The sequence below is a fragment of the Pleurodeles waltl genome, chromosome 3_1 (assembly GCF_031143425.1).
Source record: "Pleurodeles waltl isolate 20211129_DDA chromosome 3_1, aPleWal1.hap1.20221129, whole genome shotgun sequence".
Taxonomy (NCBI): Eukaryota; Metazoa; Chordata; class Amphibia; order Caudata; family Salamandridae; genus Pleurodeles; species Pleurodeles waltl.
The window spans coordinates 884,189,914-884,208,046 of NC_090440.1; positions in this window are offsets into that span (position 1 = coordinate 884,189,914).

An 18,133-nucleotide genomic window follows, 5' to 3' on the forward strand; every position below is an offset into this window, starting at 1 on the left:
AAGAAATGGGTTAGGGACATCAACTTGGATAACAGAAGGCAGGAGGGAGATGGGCAGGAGCAACAAACTGACCATACAGGGCAGGCGTCAGGGGTTGCAGCAGCACAATGCACCACACAAGGCAAGCTGAACAACAGTGTAGCACAACGGACCATCAAAAGCAATAGGGAGGGGACAAGGCCATGCAATTGGGCAACAAAGAGGCAATGGCAGCAAGCTGATCATACCGGACAGACAGGAGAGACAGTTGCAACATAACAGACCATGAAGGGCAGGTGGGTGGGGCAGGGGCACAACAACAGACCAGACAAGGCTGTCTGGAGGGGATAGAGGCCTGCAAATGGAAAAAGGAGGGCAGGAAGTAAGGGGGTAGGGCTGGAGCAGCGAGTTGACCAAGGAGCGCACACAGGATGGGAACTGGAAGCAAAACATACCATGGAAGGCATCAGTGAGACTTAAATGAAATATACACACAGACAACAGAGGGAAGGTGGGAGGGGGTCAAGGGTAGCAAGCTGACCACAAAGGGCAAGTGGAAGTGGCTGTGGCAGCAAAGAATGCCATGCATGGTAAGCAGGAGGGTTAGTGGCAGCAAAACAGTCATGGTGGGCAAGAAGGGGGGTAAGGGTATGCACAAAGGACCATAGAGGATGGGTGGATGGGTTGGGGTGGGACACAGGCAAGAGAGGGCAGGAAAAGAGCTTCACAACAGACCACATGTGGCAGGCAGGAGAATCAGTTGCAGTACAACAGAGCTTGGAAAGCAGAAGGAAGGGGCAGTAAAATGGACCATGGAGGACAGGAGGGAAGGAATAAGGGCATGGAACTTGGACAGGCAGGTTGGAGGAGGCAGGGACAGGCAGTAGTCATCTAACCATGCTAAGCAGGTAGAAGGGGCAGTGACAGCTCAACAGAACACTCAGAGTGATAGGAGGGGCAGTGGCAGTTCCATGGTACATGGTGTGCAAAAAAGAGGGAAGAGGGGTAAGCCCACAGACATCAGAGGGAAGGGGGAGGGAGGGTGGGGAAGCAAGCTGAGCACAGAGGCTAAGCAGGAGGGCAATTATGGGGCATATAATTGGGCAATGGAGGGCAGATGGAGTGGGCAGAAACAGCAAGCTAAATGGAGGGCAGTGTCAGCCCATTAAACTATGCAGGGCAGGAGAGACAGGGCTGGCACATGGACTCGGACAACAGAGGGTAGGGAGGAGGTCAATGTGGCGGCAAGCTAACTGTTCAGGGTGGGTGGGAAGGGCACTGGACGAAGAAAGTTCACACAGGGTTGGAAAGAGGGAGCAGTGGCTTAAACTTGGACAATGGATGGCAAGGAGGGGGGCAGGAGCAGCAAGCTTGGGTGTGGAAAGCACAATGCCAGGCAAGGCCCTGCATCCAACTCCCCCCAACTTGCATTGTGATAGGCATTTTACTTCATATAAAAAATACCTAGAAATCCACTGAAAAAAACAACGGTTACAGGGAAGTTATAGTTAGGAAATAGAATTTTAAAAAGCCTAGAAATTCACTAAAAAAATCAAAAGTTACAGGGACATTATAGTTAGGTTCAGATTTTACATGCACAAAACAATAGAAATTCAGCTGTCATGGAGTTATTTCAGGTAACTATAACTCATACCCTAAGGTAACTGTAACTCTCGCCTTCACCATATACTACTAGTTACCCCAGATATTACATCACTCATGACACCTTCTATAACATGATTGATAATATCACTGTAATGTTTGCACCAAAATTATTGATGAGAAAACTGTGCATGGTGATGGCACAGGCCAAGTAGTCAGGCCCTGCAGCCAACACCCTTCAACCACACCAACCCCGTACCACGTACCGGCTTTGGCCATTCACCCTGCGGCCAATCCCCTTAAACCATCCAACACTGCACCATGCAAGGCTGCGGCCAGACCCTGCAGTCAATTCCCTTTGAGCTCCAAACCCCATGCTGAATGGATTTGGAGCTTATGGAGGGCAACATTAAATATATATATTTAGTGGGGCTACATGGGCCCTCTGGGTCCCAGGGACCACCAGCTTCCCATCTTTAAGCTTTAAATCTTATGGGGGGTGCGGGGGGCCTCAAGTCCCCAAGGGTCCCAGTCAGCTCATGTCTCCTGCGGGAGCTGGCATTGTTCCCGTATACAGGTAGCTACTACAAATAGCAGCTCCCTGCATGCAGGACCAATGTTTTCAGCTCTTTCCCTGCCCCCATGTTTGTGGGCAGAGAAAGAGATGAAAACTACGCTTTCAGCAAGTGGAAGCATTTTCAAAGCTCCCGCTTGCTGAAAGCGGAGTGTATGCTTTTGCTTGGCAGGAACAATCAGCTGCTGCCAAGCAAAAGCAACCATCTACCTGCCAAGGATGGGCACCTCAGGACATTGCAAGAGCCGGCCCTGAAGAGTGACAGTCCACAGGACCATGTCTGGCTTCAAGAGGGGGACTGCTCACCCCCTCCTTCTTTTCTATTTGGCCCCAGAGATGTGTTTGTCCCCCTTCTTAAATCATTTTGTATCCCTGGGAAGTTGGAGTCCCAGAGGGCCTGGTGCTCCAAGTGGACCCTCCCATTTTTCCTTATGATATGTTGCCCAGGGGAAGGGGTGATTCCTGGGGTGCAGCTCCTGCATACTTTTTACAAATAGCCCCATGGAGGTGGCAGTCTCCAGGGCCCTAGGAGTGACACTGCCATCACATATTTTTCAACTATAGTCCAAGGAAGGTGGTGGTGCCCAGGGACCAGGGGGTCCGAGGACCCCAAATTACTATTTTTACACATGTAGTCCTGGGGAGGTGGTAGTCCCCAAGGTTTGTAAAAGCCCTAGAAGGGGGGGACATGTTCATATTTTTACACCCTATTGCCCCAGCTACCTGGCCCACCAGGGGGCAAAATAAATGAAGACTTCTGGAGACCACACTTTCTTTTTATCTTAAAGAAATCTGTAGATCCATCCAAGGATTTTTCAGAGATTTGTTTTAAAACAAAATACTTTTTAGCTCCTGCAGGGTCCCTGGAGGACCCCTAGATGCAGGCTAGGGCAATAGTCTATTCCTACCCTAGAGCTTTTTTTTCTGTTTTGCTATTTTTCCTTAGGACTCGGTTGACTCTGAGTCTTAAAATGGCTGACAACACCTACTTGTTGAAGTGTTGGCAGCCAATCAGATATCAGAACGGAGACTGTTGGACATCTCAGAAACTACTGAATGGATTTACATCAAATCACAAAAACACAATCTGCACACAAGGATCTAGCTTCCTTCCAAATTTAGTTTATTTTTGTTCCGCGGTTTGGGCTGTATGCGTGTCCAGAGACCCTGTAGGAAAATGCATGAGGAAAATGCATTTTGGGACCCCCCCCTTTCCTCAACCCCTGCTTGACAGGTGACTCTGAATCTAGCAGTGGTATAAGTTTTGAAAATCTCAAGAAGATTTCTCAAGCGGTGCCAAAGTTGGCAAAACAAAAACGCGTTTCCTATGTAATCTAGGGCCCAGATATACAAAGCTGTTTAGCGGTTGCAAGCAGCAAAATTTGCCATTTGTGACCTCTAAATGACCTTGTCCCATGTACCAATCCTGTTTTATAACTCAGTAACCTATTACCAACTCTCAAAATAGGTTTTACAACTCACTATTAGAAAAGGGTGTTCCACAGTTACAATCAATTTCAAAGGAAACCCTTCCCCTTTGTGAATGAGGGCACCAACATTCACTGCCCACTGCCTACTCTGAAAAAATGAAAAGGAAACTTTTCATTATTTTTGTAATGCATCAGGTTTTCATTTAAAAAAAAACACTTTATTTCAAAGGCAGTCACAGACATGGCGGTCTGCTGACTGCAGAAAGCCACCAACATTGTGAGTGCTGGCCATTCCCAAATGGGTAACAAATTGCGAACTGCCTCATGAATATTAAGGAGGCAGGTCCCTTGCGACCCATTTGGAAATTGCAAAAAATGTCTGAGACACTGATGTACATCAGTTTTTGCAAAAAATCACAATTTGCAAACCGCTAAAGCTGACTGTCGTACATCTGGCCCTAAGTCCTAGCCATACCTTACCTACGGGCAACTGCCATTAGGTAATATATGTATGTGTGTACCCAGGTAGACCAGGTCCCGGGTGCATTGTGGCCTCATAAAAGGAGGGGGGGGCTCATGGGGCTTTTAGTAGCCCCAGGGACCACCACCTCCCTGGGACTATGATTCATAAATATGCGGGCCGCCTGGCTGCCCCGTGCCCTGGGGACCACCACCTCCCCGGGGCAGTACAGTTTTAAATAAAGTATGTGGTGGCCGCATGGCCCCCACACCGCAGGGACAGGCACCTCTCAGGGGAAAACACTGAATAAGTATGCAGTGATCCACACCATTCCCACACTCCGGGGATGACCACCTCTCCGGGGCAACATAAATAAATAGCCATATATGGCCCTGAGGACTGTCACCCAGTGGGGCCAGCTCCTGCTACTTCCAGAGGTGCCCATCCTCAGGAGGTAGCTGTTTGCTTTTGGTTGGCGGGAACAGACAGCTCTTGCCAAGCAAAAGCAAACATAACCGTGCTTAAACCTGGGCAACATTGAATAGGTGATGGGCTCCCCATGGCCCGGGGGATCCTTGTGGCCCCCATTAAATTTATTAGGAGGTGGTAGTCCCCAGGGTGCACGCTGGCCCAAGTGGCCCCCTCCATTTATTTTAAAATTTAGGGGTGGTCCCCATGGCAGTGGGTCCATGTGGCCTTCCCATATATTTTTTATATTGCGCCTGGGAGAGGGTGGTCCCCAGAACTCGGGGGGTCCTTGAGACTCCACCTTAAATATTATTAGAATAGCCCCGGGGAGGTAGTGGTCCCTGGGTTGTGGGGGCCTTCTACATGCCCCCCCATTCTTTTTCAACTGTAGCCCCGGGGAGTTGGTGGTCCTTGACCCCCACATAGTTTGTAGAAGGTAGACTTGGGAAAGTGGGGATCCCATGGGAATGGAGGCTTGTTTAGCCCCCATATATTATTTTATGGTGTCCCGGGGAGGTGGTGGTCCTCGTGATCTAGGGGGCTCTGCGTGGTACCCCCACATAGTTTTCAAAATGTAGTCCTGTCGATGTGGTCGTCCCCAGTGCACAGGCTCGGGGATTTTATGCGGTCCTCCATATATTTTTTTTATGTTGTCCCGGGGCGGTGTCAGTCCCCGGGACCTGGAGGGGTGTGCGTGGCTCCCCTGAAATTTGTTATTATGAAGCTCCAGGGAGGTGGTGGCCGAAGGCCATGTATGGCTTGTGGTTGGGTGGATATAGGGGGTTGGTCATAGGGCCTGGCCACAGATGGTTGGATTAACGTATAGTAATTACAATTATGTAGAAATTCACTGAAAAAAGCCAAAGGTTACAGGGGCATTATGGTTAGGAATGGAATTAAAAAGACATAGAAATTCACTTAAAAACCCAAAAGTTAAAGGGACGTTATAGTTAGGCACACATTTTAAATGTCTAAAACCATAGAAATACACCTGTTAGAGTTACATCCAGTAACTATAACTTGTGACCTAAGGTAACAATAACTTGCACCCTTGCCATGCACTGCTAATTACCCCAGATATTGCAGCACTCATGACATCTTTGATAACATCATTGATAATATCACTCTAACATTTGTTGTAAACATTTTCATTAAAAAACTGTGCATGGCACTGGCGCAAGATATAGTTACCTTAGGGCACAACTTATAGTTACTTGAAATAACTATAACTACAATTGGTGAATTTCTATGGTATTGTACTTTTCTTAAATGTGAGCCTAACTATAACGACCCAGTAACCCTTGTTTTTTTAAGTGAATTTTAAGAAACTTTCTAGTTAGAGATACAAAAATGCTTTAGCTTACGTTCCGAAAACAATATCAATTATTGCAAAAACAAAGATCTAAAGGACATTATAGTTAGGATACAATACCATTCATAACTTGCGCCCATGCCATACTTTACTTATGGGCTTACATACTACATCACTCGCACATGTTCAATGACATTATTGATTATATCACTGATGACATCTCAAATGACATTTCCACCTAATCATAACACCACTATAACTTTTTTTTGTGAATTTCTTTTTATTTAATGTCAAGTAAGAAATTATAACCAGACCATATCCCTAACCATACCTAACGGCAAGAAGAGACAGGACAGGGTCACTGCCCTTGGCCCTGCTTTGGAAAGCTACAGCTGTCACTGAGTAAAATTTTGTTGAACTTGTTGTAGTCTGTGAGTGGCGCTATTCAATTCAAAGGCCTAAAGTTCTAAGCATTTTGACCTGGGGCATGACCATAACTTCCTGATCTTGTGGGCACTAATTAAGTGGACTAGTGGACTGCTTATTTTCTAACTACTGCATATTGTATGAAGGCTGTATATGACCATGGGGAGAAGGAAAGAGCTTGATCATCCACTGGGAGCAGGAAAGAGCTGAAGCCTGATAGAAGACATGCGGCTAAGAATGGCACCTTGCAAGATATTCACTATTTTATTGTGGAGTTGAAGGACATCATTAACAAAGGAAGTAAACTGTCCTTGGTGCAGGCTCCCAAACGTAAACTAACTCAATTCTACAAGGGCAAAGCTAATTGTGCACATCCAAGTATGAAAACCTCCTCTACTGATATCCTTCAAGAAAAAGAGCTTCAACTGCAACTAATCCATCTTGTTCCCATTTGACTTCCTCTAAAGCTCAGCTGCAAAAGGAATCTTTTCTGAGTGCCTGCTTAATAATACAGGCCCTCTAGACTGTACCAACCATACCTCCTTTCTCACAAGCCTCTCTAGAGAGATGCAACTGCCAATTGTTTCCGACTTTGAGTCCACAATTGTGAGTTCAGATGACAACACTGTCATCTTTGACAGCTTAAGAAGTGACCTTAATGAAGTCATAAAAGCAGTATCTGCATTGAGCTCAAGTCTAATCGACCTTTTGGAAGCCAACAAAAAACTAACTAAGAAACTTACGATATACCAGTTTGGCATCCATCTCATCCATAGAGTAGAAATATCCACCAGTCATTTAATACAAGCTCATTTTGTTGTTTTATCCTCGAGCATTCATGCCACCCTATTAGAGACATCTCGACTAGTGCTCCTCTTTTACCAAGTGGTAGCCCTGTTCAAGTTCATGGTTATCACGGGACTGGGGTTGCTTGTGCTGGGGAGAACCCAATGCACTTTAATTGACAGAAAGGAAACTTAGTTACCCCCACCTACTAGATCTTCTGCTACTTTCCCACATAGTAATAAAAGTATGCTCAAACAAAATGATCATCACACAGTGGGGAGCAAACATAAATAAGCGGGGTTATCACCGTCTGATGGAGACAGCTTGCCTCCAGCTATAACAATTATGCATCATTGCCAAAAAACAGGCAGAGAGGCTTTAATTTACTTGATTAATGTACCAAAGTTAAGAGTGGGACAAAGGGAAAATACAGAGTTAATAATAAATATGGTGTATCATTGCATACGCGTTCAGTATCAATTGTCTCTCTCTAATTCACTCTAACATCATCTATGCACAGTGTCTAACTAATTGTTATTCTGGGCCTGATGTCATTGAGCTGGTTTTACAAAGCCCTGATTTAGTGGACAGGCTATTGGCCCTGGATGTCCAAGCCATTTCCTCTTCAGGCTCAAGTTTGAAATTTAAATGTAATCTAAGACACATGACTCCCATACCATCATCTTCCTTGAAACCATGTACGTACAGTTCCATTGCCCCAAATGTTATCCATAACTATCCTGATGGACTGGGCATGCCTGAAAATATTGAATCACAGAAGTAATTTGCCCATAAGAACCCAGCCTTCACTACCAAAGCAGAGGATGATTGATTCTGTAATATTCAATCTGAAAATAGATGGGAAGGAGAATCTCGTCAACTCAACATATCCTCCCATCTAATATACTGTTTCGTCCAAGAAAGATCATCTCCCCACTCCTTCATTGCATCTCTTGGCATTATCCTCTTTGTCTGATTCACCACTATAAAGTGTAGTTAGTACATCCGCTATTAACTCAGTTACCCACCTGTTGAGTGGGTCTATATTGAATTGTTCATGTTCCAATACTAACAATTTATTTCTTACTGAGATTTGGTGCCTGTCTTCAATCCAGTTTTTATCATGGAATGTAGCAGGCTTTCGAGAACACAATTCAGACCCAAAGTCAGGTACCTTTATTGATGAATTTGATAATATACTTTTGCAGAAGACCTGGGCACTGGAACCACTATTTAGATATGGATATTCAAACTATAGCATGGAAGCTATCACATCTGGAGCTGACCGCCCTTCTAGTGGTTTATTAATTTTGGTAAGGAAATCTCTAAATTTGGTGATTAAAATATTGGCAATGGAGAGTATAGATATTATTGGGTTGACCAGCAGTGGCAGTAATGGCCTAACAGTAAATTTGTATAACTTTTAAAAGTGCTCTCTGCTAAAAAAAAAAAAGAATTATCCAACTCTAAGGTTACTCATGTATCATTTATTGAACAGATTAAATAAACGACCCCTTTTAATTGTTGGGAATTTTAAGGTTTTCTTAGAGCCCATAGATGGCATTGCCCCTGTTACTGATATGGAAGATTGGGCCAAGGTTATCCAGAAGTTGGACACTGAGCTGTTACAATCTTGGTCTGACTCAGCTTTGCAAATATTATCCCTTACTTTACCCATTGCCTGCCTGCCTACAATGGTAGAACTAAATCTGACAGGCACCAAGTTTATATGCCTGTCATTTTAGTAGAATCAACTATATTATGGATATAGAGATGTGCTACACTGTGGTAGGTCTGACAACAACCATAATACACTAAATCTAACACAGACAGGCAACACTTTTGCAGATATTAGAGATCTATGTAAATGGTCAGGTGTAATTTTCTCTTGGGAACAACAGGAAATCTGTTAAATGTTCTAACTTGTTCACTAAATCCGACAAGTTATCGCAAATTTACAATCAAGTTAATAGAATTCTTAGTTCTTATGAAAACTGCCCGCCAAATGAACTTCCCACTTTTAATCTTCGTACTATCTTAATCAGGGATTTGCAACAGTTTTTCACCAGGGAAATTTCCTCCCTAATTCACCCACACTCAATTAAATCAAGATATTGTGAGGCATTTAGGGAAGCCAGATCTCAGTAGAAACGAACTGTGTTCTCTTCCAAACAAAATTGGATCAATTCTAACTCGCTTGATATTAGTAACGCTTTCAGACACAGAGGCACTGCACAGAGATTCCGGCAAAATATAGCCAATGGAAGCTGAAGCAATTCTAACCCTTTAGAGATTTTTGTTCACCACATCAGTGAGTAAATCATTTTACAGAAATGTAGGCATCCAACATATTGGAAACTGGTGCACCATCAGCAGTTAAGATAACTACTGGAGGGCTAGAGTGTGCCCCTAATTTGACTAACAGCTGCTCATTGGCCTACAACCCTTTCCAATTCATTTAGGATGATTCTTACAGGGGTATTCAATGTCTGCAGATCAGGAGAGCCCCTGACCTCGATATGATTCCAGGTGATTTATATCACTCTGAGCCCACTGTATGGAGCCCTCACATTAACCTGTCGTGCAATTGGGTTATCACATGGGAAAAAAATTCCTGTATCATGGTGTGGTGCTGAAATTATACCATTACTCAAAAAAGGGGACAGGACTTTTCCCAGCAACAGTCAGCCTATTAGCTTAATTGCTAACTTTCAGAAAGTGTTTTGCCACCACGTTTTAGAAAAATTCCAGTACTGGATGACAGAATATGAGTCCACACAAAGGTCAGCACGATTGATCAGATTTTCTGTTTTAAACTTATTATCTGTAAATATCTGAGGCTCACAAAGGGCCACTTTTAATTGTCCTTTGTGGACCTAAGAGCAACATTTGACCTTGAGCTTAGGCAACGTTTGTAGACTACTCTAATCCCTTTTTTCTAGGAATTCTAATCAGGCTTCAAGAGAATAATTTTGCCCATGTGAGATGGCGGGAGAGGTCAAGCTCACAGATTGCATACCTGTTTAGGGTGGGGTGCACCGAGGCTGCACACTGGCCTCACACTGTTCTCTCTTTGCATAGACAATGTCATAAAACATCTAGGCCCTCATTTTGACCCAGGCAGTCTTTTGACCGCCAAGGTAAATGTGGCAGTCCCACCACCAACAGGCTGGCGGTGCAGACCGCCTACTTATGAGTGTGGCAGGGTGGCCTCTGCCAACTCACCACATCTCCACTCATACCGCCATGGCGGTCCACAGAAGATCGCCGGCAATATTAGGAGTCAGATTTCTGCCATGGTTTCCGCAGCTGTAGCACTGCCACGAAAACCATGGCAGAAAGGCTACTGGTGACAGGGAATTTCTTCCCTGTCACTGGTAGACGACTCCCCCACTCCTCCGGGAAGCACTAGCCCCTCCTCCCCCTTCAGTTACAGCATCCCTCCACCCCGTCCCGTTCAGACACAGCACACCCACATACATGCACACAGACACCCCTTCACCTACACCTACTTACATGCATTCACTTCAATATTCATGCACGCATAATCACACCCATCCAAACACGCATACTCCCAGACAAACACGCATTCACCACAACACTCACACTTGCATACACACATGTATACACACTTTCATAAAGACACGCACTCACTTCAACATTCAGACATGCATACACCCACGCATACACCAATTCATGCACACACGCAGACACCACAAACTCATACACGCACACACAATATCCAAAACCCTAACACCCCCCCCTGTCGGATGATCACCTTACCTGTTCCCGGGAGAAGGTTGTCCGGCAGGGAACTGGAACAGGCGCTTCCACCGACGGCAGTGTCCCACCAGCAGGACACAGCCAGGCTGTATTATGGCCCATTATATGGCTGGTGGAGTCTTACTGGTGGGGCTGGGCTGGTGGGGGAACCACCAGAGCGCCTCCACCCGCCAGCATGACTACTGCTGGATTTCCCCCCAAAGTGTGGTGGAAATCCGGCAGTACCTGTGATATGGTGGGCGGAAGACCGCCAGCACTGGCAGTCTTCTGGTGCCTGCGGCTTTGGCGGTCTTCGAGAAAGACTGCAAAAGTCATAATAAGGGCCCTAGTGCCTGCACCCATGATATCTCCAAACTGGGAGAGATTTCCATTCCAGCTCTATACCCTTTTGTTCTTCCTCACTCCAGTGGGTTTGCAGAATGTACTCAATAAATTTGTTGATTTTTGTGATTTACACAGCCTGGAAGTGAACATGTTAAAAACAAAGATGATGGTGTTTAATCTTCACAGGTCATACAGAGGTGGGTTCATATTGAAGGGGCTGATCTTGCAACTAGTTGGCAGTTGTAATTGCTTGGGGGTCAGAATATATAAACCATATTCTTGGCAGTCAGAAATACAGAAAAGTGAAATCACTTTATACACAGAGCCTCTGCTGTCATCAAGAACTACAAAGCTACTACTACCAGATTTGTCTCCCTGACTATTGAGGTTTATCGTGCAAAGGCCCAAAATGCAACACTTCATGGGGCAGAATTCTGGGGAGTAGGGAATGCCACTGGATTGACCATGAAGGAGCATAGCTTTATAAGATCTTTCTTTAGTCTACCCCAAAACACTCCTTCAATCCCTTAATACTTTTACATGGAGCTTAAAAGGATTGATAACAGCCACCCTGAAACCTCACCTTTTTTGGGTCAGGTTGTGGTCAAACCCCAAGTTATTGGACTATAGGCTAGTCCTAACAGAAATTATTAACATGGGGAAGGTATTCTCTATACCCTGGCTTTCATATATAAAGTTGCACCACTATGATTTAGGAATGGGAAATTCCTGGAGTGATTCTTCAATAATAAATAAAATTACCAAGTAAACTGTAAAAGGGACATTTTCAAATCTTAAAATCGTTTAGAACCATAGAAATTCCAAGTCTGCTGAACTTACAAACTGTTTTTTGTCCCCTAAACATATGCCCTCCGTGGAACCATATATGGAGGCCATTACACCTTGACAAGCTAGAACGTTGTTTATGAAGTTCAGACTAGGTACATTAATGGTTGGTGAGTTTACCAGGAATTGAAAGCTTACCCCAGATAAATCTCCTTTTTGCATGTTTTATTGCGATTTGGTTGAAGATGTTGATCATCTATTAATTCTCTGTGCAATGTATAAAAGGGCAAGGAGGACATAGATCAGGCCGTTCTGCATGAACCAAGGTGTGAGGCATTAAAAAGTTGCTATTTGAATTCACTTGACAACACTAGTCCCCTAATAGTTTTTGTGCTAAGTCGCAATTTATACACTGTTTGGTTCTAAAGAAAGGGGCTGGGTTTATGATTCGGATTTTTTAATTAACTGGTCACTTTTTTCTTCAGTTGATATAGCATTCCTTAATTGTGGTTGTTTTTATATGGCCAAATTGAATCTTATAGGCACAAAGTATTATATTGTGCAATAATTTAAGAAGGTTTTTACTCAGGGATTGTATTTATCACTGTTTTAAATTATGTTTTGTATCACTGCTGCTCTTATATATAAACAATGGTTTAAGGCTAAGCCTATCCCCCACAGAGCACAGCAATATGACGTGTGCAGTGCGTGGGTTGTTGAGGGTCTGGCCTAGGGCCAGGCCCTGTGCCCAACTACCTGTGAGCAGCCAAGACCCCTTTTCTTACCAACCCCTACGATCTTGCAGCACTCCAAGGCCTGTTTTCTTTTTGTGGCACTAAGGTTCTACAGCGGATTTCCACAGGGATTCCCCCACAAAGGGCAGACGGTCAGGGTACCCCTACTGTGCCCCTAATTCTTTATATTTATTTACATTCTACAACATGGGACCAAGTCCCATTTCAATGGTGATCACAAATTTCTCTTCATGTTGCAGCCTTGAGTTACCACTGTAGTACCAAGGGAGTACTGTGCTAGCCAATCAGGTCATGTGCTTTGATCTTCTGGTACCATGATACTCTGAATAAGTATTGCATAGCCACTGAATCACTATTTATACATACATTTGAACCATAATTTCTCAAAAACGACTGACAAGGTTTACAGCAATTCACAAAAAGTACACTTTTGGAATCAAGCTCTAGCTTTCTGCCAATTTTGGTTTAATTCTCTTCTGCTCTGTTTTGGCTATACCGCTGTTCAATTTTCCTATGAGAAATTACTGGAGAAGCTGTGCTTTGAGACCCCCTCTTTTTCCCAGGCCCACTTGAGGAGTCACACCAAAACTTTCCAGGAAGAACTGAGTAAGTTTAACCTTTCTTGAGGAAAGTTTTGTGAAGATCTGTCAAATAGTGCCAAAGTTTTTAGTAAACTAAAAAATCAAATCAATTTAGAAGATGGTGAACAGAGCAGATGCACAGGGGAGATCTCCGCGTAGGCCCGCGAGTTATCCTTCATTAATTGTATGCCCCAGAGCCTTGAGACATTGCATGAGCTCTACAGTGCACCTGCTGCCCGCGGAGTACATACTCAGAGTTGCAGCTGCCATCCCTGATACATTTAGCAGCTGATGAAGGACCCTTGAAGCGTGGTGCAACTTGAAGAATAGTGCTTATTTGTGGCTGCGGCAGCTGCACCTCGGCCTGCATCTGACCACATAGGGGGAAGCCTGATCTACAGTGACGTGCCCTCCAACCAATGGTTTCTGCAACATATAATCCAGTGCCATTTGATTGCTCCGAAGAGGCTGGGGTTCCCTGGGTCCAAGAGAGCGCGTTGCCTAATCCGCGACTGAAGTGGGACAGGCCTGGGGCTATGACTGAGGCCGCCAGCAGACTTGCCGTGGGCGGATTTGGTTCTCTACTTGGATCAGAGGTGATGGAGACGGCGGGAAGAGCCTGCGCTAGAGATGGGACTGTGGGATGCTCCCTGTGACCGCGCCATTGAGTGGGGCCTGAGCCGAAGTGGGACAGACGACACCACGGAATCCCCCTAACACACGCCAGTACATTGGGCCGCAGCAGAGCAAAGGGTGGACTTTACAGCAGAGTACAGAAAACTACAGGTAGGAGGCAGGAGTCTCTCTGCTGGGGCCCTGATCCCTAGTGTAACACACCGGCAGCCTGAGGTCTCATGAGTAATGATTAAGATGTACAATGGAACTTTTGCACACACACCTGCACTGGCTGCTGCTGTAACATCCTTGGCTCTTGGTGGAGAGTCTTACTAGTTGGGCATTTGTGCTCGGGGGAGATGCCTGCCTCCAATACTTATTCAATGATAGGGCATTGGTAGTAACCCTAGAGTAGCATTCTGGCACCATCTGACCCTTGTTCCAAAATCCCAAACACTTAACAGCTGTTTACCTGACTTGCAGTGACACCCTACCTCCACGCTGTACATGGCCAGCGTTGTAATGCACTATTAAAGGAGATATTGTCCCAGCATTATTGATTCTACCTGACTTGGATGTGTCCTTCTTGCCTTCTAAACGACAACACTTATGATCTTTGTCAATACTCCATGCCCGAGCCTTGGGCAGATGTTCTGTTTTCTGGGTAGGGACCATACTCCATGAGACCCATCCGCTCTGGGATATTTGACTGCATTATCAGCACACCCTCCCTCATCTTATAGATAGTGCAGCCCAGCTTCTGGGACACCAAGAGCTCCCTCCGATCGCCACTGATGCCACCAGGAATACTACAGGATGTTCCTGCCGGTCTCTTCGGCACTCCACAATGCAATCAGCTTATCCAGAGATGTTCACCTGCTCAATACTAGTGACAAAGATCTCTTGTGCCCTGAAATGATAGGAAAGCCCAGATCTAACAAGCTCTCATGATAGGACTTCACACATGACGATCAACCAGATCGAGCGGCCAAGGCATTAACCCAACTCCAATTCACCCTTCTAACGCACTCTGCTCAGTTTGACAAGATCTTGCAAGCAATTTCAGAAACCAAATCATCCCTGGAATCCAGGATAGACGATATCTCCATTAATATCAGTTTATTGCGCACTGATCACTGTAACCTCACAGAGCGGATGGACGCAATGGAATCCTCCTGAACCTCCCTCGTCCAACTGTGCAGGAACTCCAATCACAGATGATACAGCTTCAAACAGATGTGGCTTCCCTGCACAAGAGAGTGGAGGATGCCAAAGGGAGATCCAGGTGTAACAACATCAGACTCCTTGGCATCCCTCAGCGAGTGGAGGGCCCCAGTGTGGAGCTTTTCATCGAAAACTGGCTGATAAACACTGTGTTGGCAGGCAAACCCAGTAAATTCTTCTCTGTGGAATGTACTCACAGGAATCTGGGAAAGCAACCCATTCCAGGCGCTCCACCATGACCCATCATCGCCCAGCCGCTTAATTTTCGGAACCATGATCTTGTACTTCAGTTATTTCCACGAAAGGGCTGTGGCAATTTGAGGACGCTGTGATTACTGCCTACCCATACTTTATGGCGGAGGTGCATGAGCTATGAAGTTCCTACAGCATGGTTAAGAAACGCCTTAAAGACTTAAACTATAAACATGCGCTCTTATTTCTTGCTAAGCTTTGTGTCACTGATGGCAAAATGGTCCAGAAGATGTGTGGACTTGGCTACATGCAAAGGGCGCAGAACAGTCTCTGCCAGAACATCACCTGGAAGACGCCTGGTTGATGCCCGACTCACATCAGCACAGGAGCAAGACATTTCATGACTAGACCTTCCCAGGCTCAGGTTGCTTCTGAACAGGCTAAGGCAGTGGCCGAGATATCACATTTGACTCTGAATTCTTCTAGCAAACACTAAGGTCCCACCTTTTGGACTCTGGCTCTGACACTGGTGCCTCCCAATCCTCCAGGGTTTCACCTCTCATTGGCCCAACCCTTACTCCACACTTGGCTGATAACCTATGATCTCAAGGGCTTTTGTTCTGGATGCGCTTGCCATTACTACCCCCTGTACGTGTTCAATATAAATTTCTCTACCCGCCAATACAGAGGATCTTTACTCTCACCATTTATGCTGCGGATAGCATTTTCAATTTCCCCTTGGTGGGCCCGCTTAGTTGAACTCCCCACCATATTGATCGCCTCCTGCTTTACCTCCACTGCATGGACACTACTAATTGTTAAGCGCCTTTGTGCACCAGTTGAACAATTTTAGGGGTTGTGGCATAATGCTGACTGGTATTCAGGCCAATGATTGGGGAGTTGTTGCATATGTTTACTTTGTTGTTAACCTGGCTGGCAGATATGACATAAAAGTAATGGTGGGGCTGGAGGGTTGACTGGTAGGGGGTTAGACGGGAGCTCCAAGCACATTGCACATTGCCATTATGGTCACTGTATATACTGCTTTAACCTGAAGCATCCGGGATATGGCAAACCCTGTCAAGAGGCATAAGGTAAACGCTTATCTTAGAAGACGTCATATACATTTTGCTTGTCTACATGAAACCCATCTCACAGTAGGGGAACTCAGTAAATTGAACAAGTGATGGTGTGGGAAGATTTATGGAATGGGGTACTCAGCCTATGCCAGAGGAGTCCTGATTTGGGTTGCCCTGGAGGTTCACTTAACCAAACTACAAGCCCAGATTGACACAGGGGCTCATTATGTCCTACTAGAGGGCACGCTGGATGGCCACCCCTTTACAATAATATAATTATAAGCCCCCTATGTTGCTCAAGGCACATTCCTGAACTCACTCTCCCCCACTCTACTCCTTAATACGCAGGCCCTGGGACTCTGGGGAGGGGACTTCAATTGTATACAGGACACAGACCTTGACCAGTCGGTGCATTCTCTCCTGAACACACCTGGCATACATGCTACTAAACAGTCCCAGAATGGGGCTGATGCGTTGGACTTCCATGATGTCTGGTGCTTGGACCACCCTAGGGAAAGGGAATACTCCTATTATGCACCGGGACATCAAGACCACACACAACTAGATTATTTCTTTTGCACCACAGACTACTGGCCCTGCATTCGGAGCTCTGAATGGTTAGGTAGGACCTTTGTTAGGTCATAATCCCCTTACACTCACATTTCACTGGGGTAGAGGGAGGACACCAATAGCGACATGGAGACGTAGAGCAGAGGCTCTATAGGACACAGCATACAAAGAAACAATAGGCATGCATATCTCTATGTACTTTGTGGAAAATGCAGGCACTGTGAGACATTGAGGGGTTGAATGGGATGGCATGAAAGTGGTCATGAGAGACCACAGTATAGCCACCTCATAGGGGGATTAGGTCCTCTCTCACTCACAGTTTCAACACTGGAAGACCACATCTGTGTCCTTGAAACAGAGGCAATTTCGTTCCTTGAGGCACTACTCCTCCTGTCTGACATACAACATCAATATCGGGATGCCCTGAAACGCCTTTGTGATGTGGACTATAAGTCCCACCTCACACGGCAACACAGGGAAGGTGATGAACCGGGATGCACATTAGCGTGGCTATTGTGATCGGAAACACCCAGAACCATTATTGGAGCAATACAAGATGACACGACCCAAGTCACAGACACTCAAGCTGGAATTAATGAGGCTTTTACTCGTTACTATGAGGCATTGTACTTTTCACCTCCTGAACTTGACCCAGCATGACTCCGAGCCTACCTAGAGAGTTTAACTCTCCCCAGACTAACAGGTAGCGGACCAGGAACAACCCATCCACATAGAAGAGATCCATATGGCGATCCACCAAATGGCCTGTGGTAAAACTCTGGGTGCAGACAGGTTTCCTGTTGAGTATTATGCTACATACCGGGCTAGCATGGCTCCCCATCTACTAGAAATGTATACGGAGGCACACCATCAGGGTGAACTACTCAGCTCATTACATGAGGTCCTAGTAGTGGAGTTTTTCAAACCGGGCAGGGACCCTCTCGAAGTGAGCTCATGCCACCACTATCAATGTTGAACACTGATTATAAACTGCTGAGCAAGATTCTTGCAAACAGACTGCTCCCGGTACTAGGTGCACTTGTACATCCAGACCAATGTGGCTTTGTACCTCAAAGAGCTGCAATAAATGCTGACTATGCCACATTATTGATGCTGTGTCCAGGGGGACTGGCCACCTGGTAACGATTTCTCTGGACTTTGAAAAATCATTTAACATACTCAATTTG